The sequence below is a fragment of the Aphelocoma coerulescens genome, chromosome 4A (genome assembly GCF_041296385.1).
Source record: "Aphelocoma coerulescens isolate FSJ_1873_10779 chromosome 4A, UR_Acoe_1.0, whole genome shotgun sequence".
Lineage (NCBI taxonomy): Eukaryota > Metazoa > Chordata > Aves > Passeriformes > Corvidae > Aphelocoma > Aphelocoma coerulescens.
The window spans coordinates 11534103-11549679 of NC_091018.1; the positions used below are offsets into that span (position 1 = coordinate 11534103).

The following is a 15577-nucleotide window of genomic DNA, read 5'->3' on the forward strand; positions in this document are numbered from 1 at the left end:
TTTTTCTTTCAGCTTTGGCATGGTTAATCAGATGCTGTTGTAAAAACCCTGCTAGACCTCCTCCTTCAGCTGGATGCTTACCAGCCTGTTGTGGTTAGATCTTATTATGAGCCTTTGCACTCTTGAGTTTTCTGTGGTTTCTGGAAGCTGCAGTGCCAGTTCTATACATGAGGTCTGGCTTCGGCCTGTTTACAGAATATGGACCATGCTATGCAATGATCCTATGTCCCATCCCTCCTAGCTTGAGAGGTTTTTGGGGCACGCTGAGGCTACGGGTCTTATCTCTCTTATCTCTCTTATCTGAGAGTACCTGATAATTAAATCAGACATACCCATTTTAATCTCATAAAATATTAATATTGTCCTTCAGAGATACTGTGAAATGCCTGAATGTGTCATGTGCCTCTCCTCTTCACTTTTGGCTCAATTCAGACCATTTTGGTTTTTTTTCACTCTTGGAAGTAAGCTTGCAGAGTGTTTTTTGCAACACGGGATCCTAGCTAAGAAGATGCTGATTTTCTGTAGGTGTTTGGGAAGAACTTTGCTCTTGAATGATCAGAAACTATTACATTGTGATTCATTGCCTAATTCCTCGCTATTTCAGATTTTAAATCTGGGAAAACTAGTCTGCTCTAGGCAGAACTGTGATGTATTGAAAATAAGATTCTATATGAAAATCAAACTGTCAGCTACACTGTAGGCTGACTTTGCTTTGTGAAGTTGTAGTCTGGTCAGGAATACTAGGCAACAGGAAAGTCGTATTTACAAGATCTTTGGAGTTCTGTATATCATTTTAGGTTGTACAGAGGATTATAGAGATGTGGGTTGTTCAGCATGCATTTATATAAGCTGTGTGTTGGAACAGGAGTTTCTTTTTTGGTGTTGGAATTTGTAGCAGGCAGTGGGCATCCGTTCTCCCCGTTTTGCAGGTGCTCCTTAGAAGGACTGTTGTGAATATAGCTGCAATTGCCTGAGCTCTCTGTTTCTCCTTACTGCTGTTGAAATGTTTCTGTGGGACTTCCCTGCTTGGAAGCATGCCAGAATGAGTGTGTGGGAAGACTTAATACTTGCTACTTACATAGCATTTTGTATGTTCAGACTCTTCTGCAAATATTAACTAATCTTTATTTAACATTTGAGCCTAATTTCTGTCAGTATAAATCAGTAATGGGCAGTTATGACCCCTTTTTTTTTGATGTCAAAAGAACAAAATGCTGTAACTAGAATAGTAAGAATAATCTTTATCATCTCATTAACATACCCTTTTTCGTCACTGTACCCTTCTGGTTTCATGTGGTGTAGAAAAAAGTTACAAATGGAGTGCAGTGCTACTCTTCAGGAGGTCTCTGTGTTCTAGGATGCTGACTGTGGGAAGGAATCGCATTGTGTTTATTTTGTGTGTGGTATTTCAAGCTTTTCTGTGTTGATTTTTGTTTCTGCAATATTGAGGTTTATTTCTTTCCAGTCTGGGGAGCCGTAGCATATTCATAACAAGTAATGCTGTGAGAATAATGTTCATTCTGAGCTTGCTGCTTAAGAACTGTCATTCATCTTAAAATGTGTAGTTAGGTTGAAAATTCCTGTAAAAGTTACTGAGGTTTACCCTACTTGTGTTTTGACACTATAAATGCCCGTTTTCAGTTAACTGATATTTATTAAATAGAACTGCTATGACAAATTCATTAAGCTGTTAGTGTTTTAATTACTGTAAGGTTCTCACAGCAGCAAAACTAAAGCAGTTGTGGATGTTCTCATTAGGGTCCCATATTTTACTTTGAAAATCACTATTATATTGATTTTTGTTGATGCTGGTGATCAGCTTTAAATGACTAGTGTATTGTATGAAGTATTTTGCTGCAGCAGTGTCTAAAAAATCAGCGTATGGATTTCAAACAGATTTATAATTAATAAAAATGTCCCTTTTGAGTGGCAGGTTTTACAGATAATTTATTTTGCTTTCTATTACCCAGATTTTCTACAGCTTCTTTTTATTTTGAAGAGATAATAGAATTGCTTTCTTCATGTAATTTACAGCTGGAATTCGCATGAAGTTATAAATGTGTGTTTTACAATTTGGATTGGATATGTTTTTATGTTAAGCATCCTTTTAAAGTGTGGCTTCAGTTCTGGCTTAAGTATTCAGATTTTGTCATTCCAGCTTTTGCTTTGGGAGTTAAACATGAAAGAGGTTTATACAGTGACTTGTATGATGGAAACAGCATAGATTAATAGGAAGAAATATTGAGGTCAGGGTCCTTAGTATAGGTGCAGTAGTGTGCTAAACCAGCTTGTTTTCTGTACCAGGACTGGCCTGGACACTCTTCTGTGGCTTTGGGTTCCCTTTTGGAGACGCTCACAGAATGCTAAGGGAAATGAAGTGGTGGATTTGGCTTATTGGTCTTAAACTTTTAACAGAGAATTCAAAGAGAAATTCCCTACATTAATGTAATTAAAAAAAAAAAAAAGTTTTCATTCATAATAGCAGCATTTGTAGAATCTACACAGATCAATTAAGAAAATAATTAGAAATAGGACTAGTTCTGATTACATACTCTTGGAGTATTGAACTACTCAGTGGTGAGTGCTGTGTTGGAATAAAGCTAGTCCTGGCTTTGCATGGAGGAATGGTAGATTCTAATCATGTCTGATGGGTTGAAGTAACTTTGTAATAGTAATGGATTAGAGAACCTAGATGAGACCACTGTAGGTTGTACTTGGTAAAGTGAGCTAGTGGTTTTCTGTTGAATTTTTCTGCAAGAATTTAACATTTTTCTACTTGTCACATCTCTGCTGCTTTCACTGCCATTCTATGTAGGCTTTAGGCAAAGGTGATCAGCTGTTGGCTTGTCAGAACATTGAATTTATTCAGACAGCACAAACCAGAGTGAGTTAAGAATTTTCATTACTGTGGGAAAAACAGCATGTGGGCCAGGCTTTTCTGTTTCATAGCTGGCTAGGTAACACTTGGTACAGGCACTTGGGTGTTGTACTAAATATTCCTCATAGTGCCATAGCCAGAGAGGGTGGGCTGGATTTGGAGCAGTGTATGGCAACTTCTAAAGCAGTTGTAGCTACCAAAACAGTACAGACTTCTCTGTCTGCTTTTGACGGAATTGGAGAGTTGATCATGGCTGCCGTAGTGTCTCACTGATTTTCAAAGGAGCCGTTTTGCACCAGCCACAGGACTCTTTTGTTAAGCCAGCTCAGCTTATTAAACTGTTGGAAAGCTAATTCACATGAAAAGAAATTAATAGACTGTTGCTCAACAATGAGTATGACAAGTGCCCTTGACTAGTAAGTATGGCCAGAAGTATATGCAAGAAGGGAATGGTGGGGCTGCTCTTTCTCCAGTAGCAACCCGTCTGTTTTATTGTATTATCAAACTACTATGGTTTTTGTTTGTAGTTTAATTCATTATTTAGCAAAAAAGGGGATAATTAATGTAATCTCTTGAAAATTTGGTATAAATGTCCTTTGAGTTGATAAGTGAAAGGAATAACAGAATAAAATTTTAAATTACTAGAATTTGGCCAAGGTGGTGCTGTTGAACAGCTTCCTTTTCTACAGGTAAATGACAATTTGAGAAGGTGTAGAAAAAGCAAAGATTGTGAAATAGGAAAGTAAGCGGAAATCATGGAAGTGCTTAAGTTGTAGAATGCATTTTGTATAATGTGTAATGTGTTTTATATTATAAGTATTCAATAATAGTGGTGTAAAACCTTTTAACTGCTGGAGGGCATGATGGTTTAAAATGTATATTCAATTTTTAGATTTGGTAGTTTCTGTTCAAAATATTTAACAATGACATTTAGAGCTGAAGGGTTTGTTTTGCAGGTCAGACATTGGACTTGTGTACCACAGTATCATAGAACACAGTCAAGAGTCTTAGAAACATGGGATATCTGTGTTACTTCTATTTAAGTGGTTCTCTGGAGCCACTAATCTGGGAATATATTATACTCCAAATGAAATGGAGGAGGATTCTTCATGTGTTTTGGGGAACCTGTAAATTGCTGAATTAATCAGTTAGATATCGAACAGTGTAAGCTGTATATTGCTGTAAAATCACTTATTTTGGGCATCATACAAAATCTTAATTATTGCAATTGTCACATTCTGAAACAGTATCTTGTAGTGAATCAGAAATTTTTATCTTCTGTGGTAATAAACAACAAGCAAAAAAAGTTACTTGAAAAATATATTTCACCAGTGTTGTTACTAGATCCTCAAATCTTGAGAAAGTGAGCCTAAGGAATGTCTTCCTATGGATGTACATGGAGTGAGTTCAAAAGGAGAGGAAAATAGGTTGTTTACATTAAGAGACGTATAAATTGCTGAGAAATAGAGTTGTCAAAAGTGTTAAGAAAACACTGGTTTAGACTATTTTAATGATACAGTGTAATGATAAATCAGCATTGAACAAAATGCAAACTTGTGGCAGTAAGGACTGTCTTTAAGGAAAATGTAGTTGGGTATGTACTACGATATTTTGGTTTGTTATAGTCTTTACTGGTTTTACTGGACAAATAAGATGTTTACTTTTGGAGATACTTTGTCCTGCTATATAAGTTAAGTTTTTTATTCTAAAAATGCTATTGTATTTTAATTTGTATTTAGAGTAATGGTGATTTTTGAAGCTGTGTGTTCTGTACCTGTTTTCCCCTTCTTCATCTGCATTCTTGACAACCTCCCTTTCCCCTGAAGCACAAAATTCAGCTGGTGCTAGGTAAAGGAAGGGCTTCCATTGTCTGTAATAATGCTTCTAGTATTGCTTCAGGTTGTTTTTTAAATTACAAAATAATTAACTATTCATATTTTGTGTCCATCTCTTGTGCATAAGGCCTGGCAGCACTCTTCAGGGTCAATGAATCAAAAATGCCACACCTACATGTTAGGAGAATGCTGACTTATTCTTCCTGTTTGTAAAATCAACCTGTAATCAAGCAGGTTTAATGATGGATCGCATATCTTGTGTCCAGGACAGATCTGGTTAATGCAAAACTACCAGAAATGTAGTTGTGGGCCTCAGTCTAAGGGACATCAAGGTTCTGTGAGTGTGTGATCTGGTACTACTTTGTCCAAGTATAAACACTTGTGTTATCACTGTCAAAGAACTCCTGGGTGTGCGTCTGTCTCTTGTTGGCACAGAAGGCAGATGTTCATGCAGAAACCTGGAAGATGGTGTGATTATCGTGCTGCAATTTTTGACTGTCTTGTAAATTAGTCTGTGTTTAGAGTCTTTGGTGGCTTAATTTTGGAATGAGATGGTTTTTTGTTCTGAAAATGCCATGCAGTAGCTTGGAACAGACTGAGTTATTGTTCCCCTAAGTGTTGTTGCTTGTGGACTGTGTATGTTGACACTATAGGTGGGCATACCTGTTTGTGTGCATTATCTACTTGTATTGCTTCATGGGGTACAAAATAAAGTTCCTAAGTTATATTATTGTTGAACTTCCTAATAACTGTGAAGTATTACTAGATATCTAAACTCCTCTTCATTGAAAGGTTAATTAAAATAAGGGCAAAAGATACTGCAGAAAAGCCAGTAGTACTAATTTTACTTAATAAATACTAAATTATACGGTAGGTAAATACTGTCCATTTCGTGATGGCAGAATATTAATCTTCTGATCATAATTTGGTAGCAGTTACTTTTCTGAAGTAATTCTTTAACCATGCCATTTTCATTTTTTTTTCCTGCTGTCTCATTCCTGCCCCCAGATATTTAGATTTATGATTAGCATCTGTCATTTAACACTGTTAACTCCTCTGTCCTCTGGAATTCTCTGCAAGACATGGTAGTGCTGCCCTATTTAATTGCATTAAAAAAAATTTCTTGCACTGACGTTTGCTAATTCATTTTGTGAGGTAAATGGTCTTAGGAGTAACACGTAGGAAGGGGGGAGTTGTCAGTAGTGGAGATGTAGGCTAATGGGTTCACATCAACCACTACCACTGACAAGGCATAAGAAACTCCCCCAGGACCTTTCAAAAAAATGTGCTAAACCAGAGAAAGTGTAAGGGGCACCCAGGGTTTTTAGGGACCTGATCATTGCTGTGGAAGTAGGCTAGTACCAGTTAGGGCAAAAGGCCAGAAAGGGAGAAATAAAATATTTTCCCTGATTTTGTCACTCACAGTTCTTTAGCTAGATGTGCAGTTTCCTGTGCAGTATTACAAAGGCTTTTTAAAATTTTTTTTTTTAAAAATACATTTTAGGTTTCTATAGATATGCCTATCTCTAAGATTGTGAAGGCCCACAATCTGCGTAGTCATAAATTCAAGTTCATAAAGCAGTCCTTGAACTTAAATTTCATTTTGCTCTTGTATGTATTGATGGAGAGGATAAAATGCAAACACTTTTTCACTATCTTAGGAAAGGTTTCCACATTAGATCAGTCAGCTTTAATTGAAATTATTCATTGCTTTGCAGTGAGAAGTACACAACCGTACCCTTGAATAAATGTTTCTAAGAAATTTTCTGGTCATAAAATTCTCCTTTTTTTATTTTTTTTTAAATGCATACTGTTTCTAATCAAACTTGGGCATGTAATAATGTGTGCTACATAAACTGGGCTGTGTAAACACAAGTTTAGAAAAGTGGTTGTTGAAGGCCACAAATAAACAGGCAAGCAGGTGGGCTGCTGAGCTCTCAAGGGAAGTGAGGTTTGTTTGGGTTAAGTCAGACGGGCACTGTAGCTCTTGCAAAACTAAAGGAAGAATTTAAAAGGAAGGTGTGAGCTTTGGTGGTCTTGCTCTTTGCTTTAGTGATGGAAGCTTCAAACTTAGGTGAGCTATAACATTTCAGTTGTTTAACTTCGGAGTAGCCAAAAACACCTCAGTAGATGGACTGTAGTGGATAGTCATCCAGCTCCTTATGCTTTGGCCAACCCTATTTAACTTTGTACAATATACCTTGCTTAAAAGTCTGCTGTAAAACATCCTGCTAAAAAAATCTCTAATTTCTTGTCAGTAGTATTTCTACTGCACTAGTGTCCAGTTGTGGAGGAAAAAGAATTGCATGTGTTGGGTGCTTAATGTTTTTTCACATAACTAGATAAAGCATGTGAGATTCAAGAGGTTGCCACTAGAAGATTTCACAGTATTTTTCACAATTTTGTGGCTTAAGTTTAAAAAAATAATTGTTCTTGTCTTACAGTATTGAATGAGAACACTTTTATCAATCTCCTGGCTTTTTCAGGGAGCAATGCAAGATTGCCTTGTCTGAAGGGTAACTTTTAGGTTAATAGCCTGTTCTAAGGACTAAGCTTATATAGTTAAAAGGCTGCCTTTAAAAAAAAATTAAATGATGGTTACCTATTTGCAAATATTTATGGGGGACAATGTTTTTTAATTTATACACATTTTCCAAATGGATTTCACTGAACATTATTCTCCTTGTGGCATTAGAACCACCGATGAATCAGCTGATGAGTTACTGCCTGGGTTTGTGCTTTGACTGCCCATACTCCATGTGTTTGTATGATTTTTAGTTTGGGAATTGCAGAAGCCTTCCAGGAGTTCATAGCAGTTGTCACAGGTTAAAGTGAGACTTAAAATTTTTGTGAAAATGCCTGGTTCTTGATTTTCTTCTGATCAGTAAAGGATCATAAAGGAGCCTGTGCTACAAGGATGGATAGATGGGGATGCAAGTGTGAGTGCTGTCTATATGCTAACATTCAACAAGGTTTTGAAGAACTAGATATCATCTGTTAGAATGTCTTTTTTCTTGCTCCCCACGTGAAAATACAGTCAGCACTGAAGCAGCCATAGTAAAAAGATTGTCTACTATAAAATGGCTGAGGGAAAATTAGGAAGATGAATAGTTTTTATTCCAGGTTTACTTTGGACTTTTTGTGTTCATTTTTATTTCTGGTTTCAAACTGTTTAGTTGGAACACAGATAACCTATATCTGGTGTCACTTATAAGAGTTTGTGAAAGGTTTGTTTCAGATGACTGGAAATTAATAAATTATAATTTTATCATTTTTTCTTAAAATGCTACTCTTAATGAGTGATTTTGTCTGTATTAAAAATAATCAATGTTTCCTGTGAAAGAGAACAGTTTTGCCAATTGTGGCTCAACAAAGGTTTTTTGTAGTAAGTTCTTGTCACTCATGACAAAATGTGTGTGTATCCCTCCTTTCAAGTGACTGAGGGGACTAGAATACTGCAGTAGTGCTGGCTTGATATATTTGTGGCTTTGAACTGATAAGGGTAACCAAGTCATGTGGTCGTTTACTTTTTGTGCTCTCCCTGGCAGTGGGGAGGGATTGCTACCTGTGTGTGCATTGGTGTTACTGATGCTGCTTCAATCAACCACAAGCAGTTTCAAGAGAACATCTTGAAGACATTTTGTTTCCTTGGGGATTTATTGCATTTGCAACATCACACCTCTGATCCTGCTGCTTACAGAATATGATTATCAGCCATTAGGGCTGAATATTTAAACACGGTCACTACATAGTGTTTCCCTTCTCATCTCTGATTTTTTTTTTTTTTCCCTCATCATTAAAGATCTCTCTCCAGTCTGCTTAGATTTTGTGGACTTCTTCCATGTGATGTTGTTCCTGTATTCATTGTTCCAGTATGAGTTCTGTCTACTTCTTGGTCTTGCTGATAGACATGTTGATAGAGTTTTACGAAATGAATTTCTATACAAAATGCATTTTCTTCATTTTCCTGAGGAAGATAAACATTCTGTCTTTTTTCTAGTCATCAGTCAGTTTGTAGATGCTTTATATTGTTTCTCCACCCCTCCCGCTCCCCCCCCCCCATTAGCCTTGTGTGCTCCAGAAAACAAGCAAAAAAAAGTTTAGGTTTTGCCATCATATTGTCTAGATGAGAACTGCTGACAAGTAGTGTGTCATTGCATGTTAGAGACTGTGTGATACAGAAAACATCAAATGGTATTTCGACCTGGACAATTTAAATATTTTTTGTTTGGTTTTGTTTGTTCCAGCACACACGCATATGGTCATACTTAGTTTACATTACACTACTGTGCAGGAGATGCATGTGTTTTAAACCATGTAATTTATTAGTAAAAAATAAATAAGATTTATTTCGTGTGTTATTTTAATGTAGATTTTGGGAATGGTAAGTATTAAAACTTCTATTTGATCTTTCAGTTTCACGATAGGGAATTGTCATAGTGCATGAACCCTGATGTGTTAATTGGTGAGAGATGTGGTTTAAATAGGCAGCCAGGGCACTTCTTTGTCTTCTCTCCCATGCAAATATTAGCTGCCATTGTGAACAAGAACATTGTTTTGGTAAAGGGGAAACATTTAATAGCATAATTTTATGCTAGTGCTTGAGGGTTGTAAATACTGCAGTCCAGCAAATACTTGGAGATTTCTCGAGCTGTAAATTGCTGCATGTGTTGCTCCAAAGTTGTGCCTTATGTAAAATGAAGTGTTTGATGATGTAAAGTGAATGGCTTGATGAGCGCTTCGTTTTCTTCAGAGTTATTGGAGGATGTGAAAATATTTTGGTATGTGCTTCTGGAAATACTGTTGGACAATTGTCTTTTTCTCTGCAAAGTGATGTTTTTCCTTCTATTTAAATTAAGGGTATTGATTCTTGGGGAAGTCAGGTTGTGGATGTTGTTAAAATTCTCAATTTATACTATGTAGTGCTTAATATATCAATTGAAACAACTTTAATCTTCTCCGTTAAATGTTCTTTTAGGGGGCTTGAGGGGACTGTGATTGCCATTCTAAAATGTGTATATTCAGGTTGGGCTGTAATACAGAATTAAATACAGAAATACTGCAATGTAAAGAATGATTAAACCTTCCTTGCTGCAGAATGTATCTTGGTAGTCTGTAATCATCATACAGTTATTTTGCTTAGAAGGAAAAGATGTATATTTGTATATGGTACAGAGAAACCTGAGGACAATATGGTAGGCCTAAAAGGGTAAGGTATCCTTTGTGGACTGGATTTTCTTGTAGTCATAAAGTGCCAGAATTATTTCCTTAATTATGTCCTAGGTGTTAAGAGTTTTATGCATTTGTTTGTGAGAAAGCTGTGTGAACAACAATTTTGATGGAGTACTATTTTTATGTATCACTACTAGGGTGAGTCTTATTTAGAGCTTCTCACTGGTGGTATGTTTACTGCATGTAAATTCAGTAATTCACTAATATTTGATATCTAGATTTTAGCACTTGCTGTGCTTATTTTTATTAATATATGTGGATGTTAATTGGAGTTAATTGCCTTGGAGACCTATGTAGAGTTCTGTAAATTGAGTGATATCTCTGGGTCTTGTGAAAGCTTTTTTTCATTTCTCAGATGGTGTTTGTGTGCTGTGATTTTCTTTAGCTGTTGAACAGCTGTGACTTTGCCATTCTCATGCTTTAGTCTTTCAACTGCTCCAGCTGTGTCCTTAGACCTTTCCTTACCAAATAAGTTAAGTTCAGGAGGAGCTAATTACTGCTTGTTCAGGGCCATCATCCATCTTCTCAGACCTTTTTAAAGGTTTGGTGCTGCTGTCTGGCTCCCTCTCTGCTGGGATGCAGCTCTTACCTTTGTTCCTTCCCTGCAGCTAAGACTTGCACAAGAGGAATTTTACTACTTTGTGGCCTAGCAGGTCTGTCTTGCTATGATCAGCTGCAAGAAATGCTTACATACCTTTCTGTTTTTTTTTTTTTTCCTTCTGCCTTGTTTTCTTAGTGTGCTGTGTGTTATACCAGGGTCTGCAGTTTTAGGATAGTTTTTGCACTTAGCATATGAAGTCTTAAGTTAATTCACATAGTAATAAAATTTATGTTCTGTAATTAATTTTTTGGCAGGCATCTGTTTCACAGTAATGAATTGGTAGCAGTTCCTAAAATGTCTGTTGACTGTCTAGAGAATTGTAGGAAAGCTGGCATTTAAAAATGTTTCTCATAACTGAAAGAAGTGGGCAGCTTTATCTTAACCCATCTTTTCTCAGAAAGACTTCAAAAACTTCCAACTGAAATCTATCTATCTAAATTTTAAAAAACAGTACATTGTTTTTCTCTTGATCTCTGAATTTAAAGGATAGTTACTTTCCCTTAACCTCAAAAACACCCTGAAATAAAAAAATCATATACTAAGGATAGAGATAGTAGTTGTGTTTCTTAAAAAAAAAATCCAGAAAAAAAATCCCAAACCCAAAATCTGCCAAGGGAAAGCCCAATTTGACATCGTGTTATCTATTATCATTATCATCTCCAACATTTAACAGCAGTTGAAAACTGTGGCTCTGATTGTAGGTTCATTTTAGGCTGCTTGCAAGCCTAAATTTGTTGCATTTAATGATCTAGGATTTTCATACCCTAGGGCAAGATTATAGTAAGTGGAGGTCAAGCTGAACAATCACCAGACCTGATTTACACTCGGATAAAAATGTCTAATGATTAGATTGAATATTATTACCTCTCCTTAACTTGTGCTGAAAATTGTTTTATATTGTTTAAAGACCAAGGCAGTCAGGTGCCAAGAAAGTGTTCTCTGAATGGAATATTAGTCTTGACTTTCAAGTTTATGGAATCACAGAGGATCCAGTATATGTATCAATGGCCCCTGGCATGCGTATTTTGGGGGATAGGAGACTTACTCCTAAAAGAATGTGATTTTAATACGTAAACTCTTCTTAGTGTGATGTCCATGTGAAAGCAACAGTCAATGATGGTGAAATAGGGAGAAGAAGAAAAATCTTGGAAAGACATAACTTTTGATTATTGACATTTGTCTTCCCAGATATACCTGCGAAGTGTGTTTCAGTAAAATTTGTATAGTTACTTCTCCAGATCAGTTGATTGACTAATAACCAATGTTTTGACACTTGTGTAATAAATAGATCATGACCAAAACAATGAGAGTTTTTTAATATATGTTATGTGAGCAATTAAACCTTGCTCTGAAACATTAAAAGTGATTACATTTAGTTAATGTGGGCAAACTAAAGGGAAGATGGTAAATATATTTTGGTTGGAGCATTGTGTTATTGTAACTAAACATTGTGTGTAGCTATTTTGTCAGGTGATGTTAACTTTCAGTGGCATGCCTGTGTAGGAATTGCATTTGAGTTGAAGCAAATTATACTTGTAATCCTGATTAGTGGTACAACAGCATGAGAATTCTGTACTGCTGATTTATTGCCAGAGCAATTCTTACTTTTTGAGTAAGAACACAAAGTTGGCAGTTTGCATTAGTAATGTAAAGAGATTACTATAATGTGAACAAGCTCATTGTTCATCAGTGTTGTTTTGAAATTGGTGCCTGGGGCATTAAAATGATGACTTGAAAAAATTTGCTACTTGATGATACTTAAGCATACTAGGTTATATTTTATATAGAGGTATTTAAACATCCATGAATCCTAATCCAGTTACCTAATTTTAAATCTCTTCCCTTTTCCCATAATGTATAGCCAACCCTGTGATGACAAACTGCATGTGATTAAATTTTTTTTTATGAGCAAGTCATGGTTTCAGGAGCTGTGAACTTGGTGTAAGTACTTAGTAAATGATTTTGCAGAATCTTACCTGATTAAAAAGTTTTTATTTGCCATTAGGTGTTATGATTGGATGTAACAATCTTGAGTGGTGATCACAGATTTCTGGTAAAAGTAATTGGAGAACAAAATCGGTTAGATGAGTAAGAGCAGAGTCTGCTGAGTTCAACACAGGAGTAATAAATAATTATGTAATTGGCAGATAACGAATTAAGTCAAAGAAACACTGCTCTTGAGTAGGTATCTAGGAGAACTGAATAACTTACATGGGGGATTCAACAAGACTGAAATTCTATTTCAGAAAATTAGGTATGTGTTTGGAGAAAATGTATTGACTTCTTTCAGCATTGCATCAGTGCACAACATAAAATGGAGTAGAAAGATCCAAGCAATCTGAAAGAGGTATTGCCTATTTTAAATAATCCCTTTTCTGTCCAACTGTTCAAAATACTTGGAATTTTTATTTACTGAGAAATGTCAGAGAAACTAAAGAAGGATTGAAAAACTCTATATGTAACAGTATGTTGTGTTCTCTATTGCTGAGTTACCTGTTTCTGATTTGAGTGTGGGGAGGTGGGGGGCAGGTATTTGGTACAAAACAGAAACCTATGGTAGGAGTAGGAATGCATATAATTGCAAAACACAGCAGTTGTTGGGGAAGACATGGTGACAGGTACACCCCTTGCATTCTGGCAACTGTTTTAATAATTAGAGGTAATTGCAAACTGATAAGGCAAATATCATCATGAACTGAAAACCACAAGAAGATGACACAGTTCAGATAATAATTTAAAAGCTGAAGCTATGGTGAATAAAATATTTTTCCATGCAGTTATTGGACAACTATAGATTTGTTAGTTGTCCTCTGGTGACTTTCTCTGTGGCAGTTGAATTTTCCATCCCTCTGTCAGAGGTTACTTCCCATGCCACGAAAGTCAGCAAGATGGGATTTGTCAGCTCCTCAGTCTTCTGTTTGCAAGTTCAGAATATTAGCTTTAATTGTCACTGCAGATGAGTTACCATTAATAGATCTGACTGTACGCCAGAGCATATGAAATAGTTTCTTTTGGGTTTTTTTTTTGGTTGGGTGGTGGTTTATTGTTGTTTGGGTTGTTTTTCCTTCTCCAGTAGAATGGTAATTATCAATCTAGTAAAGTTTCCCGTTGCAAGCTCTCCCCCAATAGCATCCTCTTAAGAGTCCTAGAAAAGGGTTGGTCAGCAGTAACTGTATCTGAATTTACCACACAAAATCATGAGTATTAAACTGCTGTACGAGTTAAGCTGTAGCTGATGTAAATTCAGTCAACATTGCAATGTAACCTTATTTTATCTTTCGTACATACTTAGCAATTAACTTCTAGCAGGCAGAAATGGTTTTTGGTATGCCTTGTAGTGAAGGAGCTAGTAAACTATGATGGCTAAAAAAGGATGTTCTTTTAGTGTGTGACATGGGGTAAAAACAATAGCTGGATTTCTTTCCTTATGCCCAAGATGGTATTTTTGTCTCAGCTGGAAGGAAAAATAGAGAAAGCAATTTTAGCATGCAAGCCTTGTTCCATGTCCTGGAGGTGAGGGGATTGGTCCCTCCAGGTGCTGGAAAAATGCTGTGGGTTTCATGCACCTCGAAGAGCAGGGGGCAGTTGTGAATTCAGCTCACCAGTGCTATAGGGTACACCCTGTTCCAGAATGCCTCTCTTGGAGTGGGGGAAGGGGGAGGAATCATAGCACATGTAGCTTGTTTAAGAGACATCTGGCACTACTGCTCCTTTTTTTTTTTTTTTTTAAAGAAAATACAGGAAAAAGGCTGAAAGTAAGTACCTTATCTCAACAGCTTCCACTGTGTTGCTGAGCTTGTAAGTCTGATAGTTGTAGTTTTAATATTTTCAGTGTATTGAACATTGCTCAAATAAAATATTTACTACAAATTATGATACTTGCATAATGTCATCAGTAAATTTTCAACATAACATAAATTTAGCTGTAGGGTATAACTGTCTTTTGAAAGGAGAGAGCTACTAGCTTTATTTACATGATTAATTTACTCAAGAGCCAACGTATAAGGGGTACAGCTTTATGGTTTGTTTTTTTTTTCTTTTTAGATTGAATGAAGAAACCAAAGGTTTAATTTTGGTTGATTTAACAAGCTGTACTTGTGTATTTTAGGTCTGTGTAGAATGGATGCTCCAGTGTAAAGGATACTCCTGCACATTAATAGAGGCACTTATAAAGGAAGATAACTTCAAAAGGACAAGTTGCACTAACCTTTGCTTCAGAATATTTTATACACATCAAGACTTCCTCAGTATTTGTCAGCTTACTTGGTAAAATGAGATTGGTCTCTAAAAACCCTGGGTTTGATACTCTCTTTCATGGTAGCTTTCATAAAACAGGCCTAGTTTGTTGTAGCACTCTCAGTTGGCTTAATTTTTTACCTGCCAAAAGCAAACAATTACAGAGTTGAAAAAATTGATTGATTTAAATAATGCCAATATTTTTGCAGTGTTCTTAAAATATATGCAAGTGGCCAGGCTGCTTTCCTCTGGATGTTCAATGAATGTCAGTAGTTAACTCTAGGTCTCAGTATATGAGGTTTTAGTGCCAGTCATCTCTCCCACAGAAATATTTTAAGAGGACTCTGTTTTAGGATGAATAAAGAATAAGGAGAGAGTCGTGTTTAGACTTAGTGATGATAATATGTATTTTTTTTTTCATCCAGTAATTAATAAATTAATGGGTTATGAAGATTCTTCATCGTGGATATATTCAGTCCTCTAAATTGTATGGGGGAAAGCCATGCACATCACAACTGCTGTTTCATATAAAATTAGTATTCAGTACTGCAAATCTCCGAACAAACCAATTGGGCTTTTAGCCCAAATGTTATGAGGGAGAACAGGAACAAAATGTTGGGTATTAAAAATGTTTAAGTTATGACTGAGGATATATGGAGCACAGCTGTTCTGAGGTTGGCAGAGTTGCAGAGATAACTTTTTAATGAACGATAACAAGGTTTTTATCTTTATTTCTTCTGTTTTAGAAGTGAAGCCAACTTTTGAATACTTGAATAGTTTGCTTCAATTTTATTT

The 15577-nt window shown here is 36.1% G+C and overlaps 1 protein-coding gene across 7 annotated transcripts in view; it reads left to right on the forward strand.

Moving 5' to 3' along the window:
- STAG2 (STAG2 cohesin complex component) overlaps positions 1 to 15577 on the forward strand; it is a 76235-nt gene that overhangs the window by 11919 nt on the left and 48739 nt on the right. The window contains exon 1 of one of the 7 annotated variants that reach the window (XM_069015341.1): positions 10532 to 10598. The exons of the other annotated variants lie outside the window; for them this stretch is intronic. The gene's annotated coding sequence lies outside the window, so the exon portion shown is untranslated. Of the gene's footprint in view, positions 1 to 10531; positions 10599 to 15577 lie in introns of those variants that run through there. 7 annotated transcript variants of the gene reach the window in all.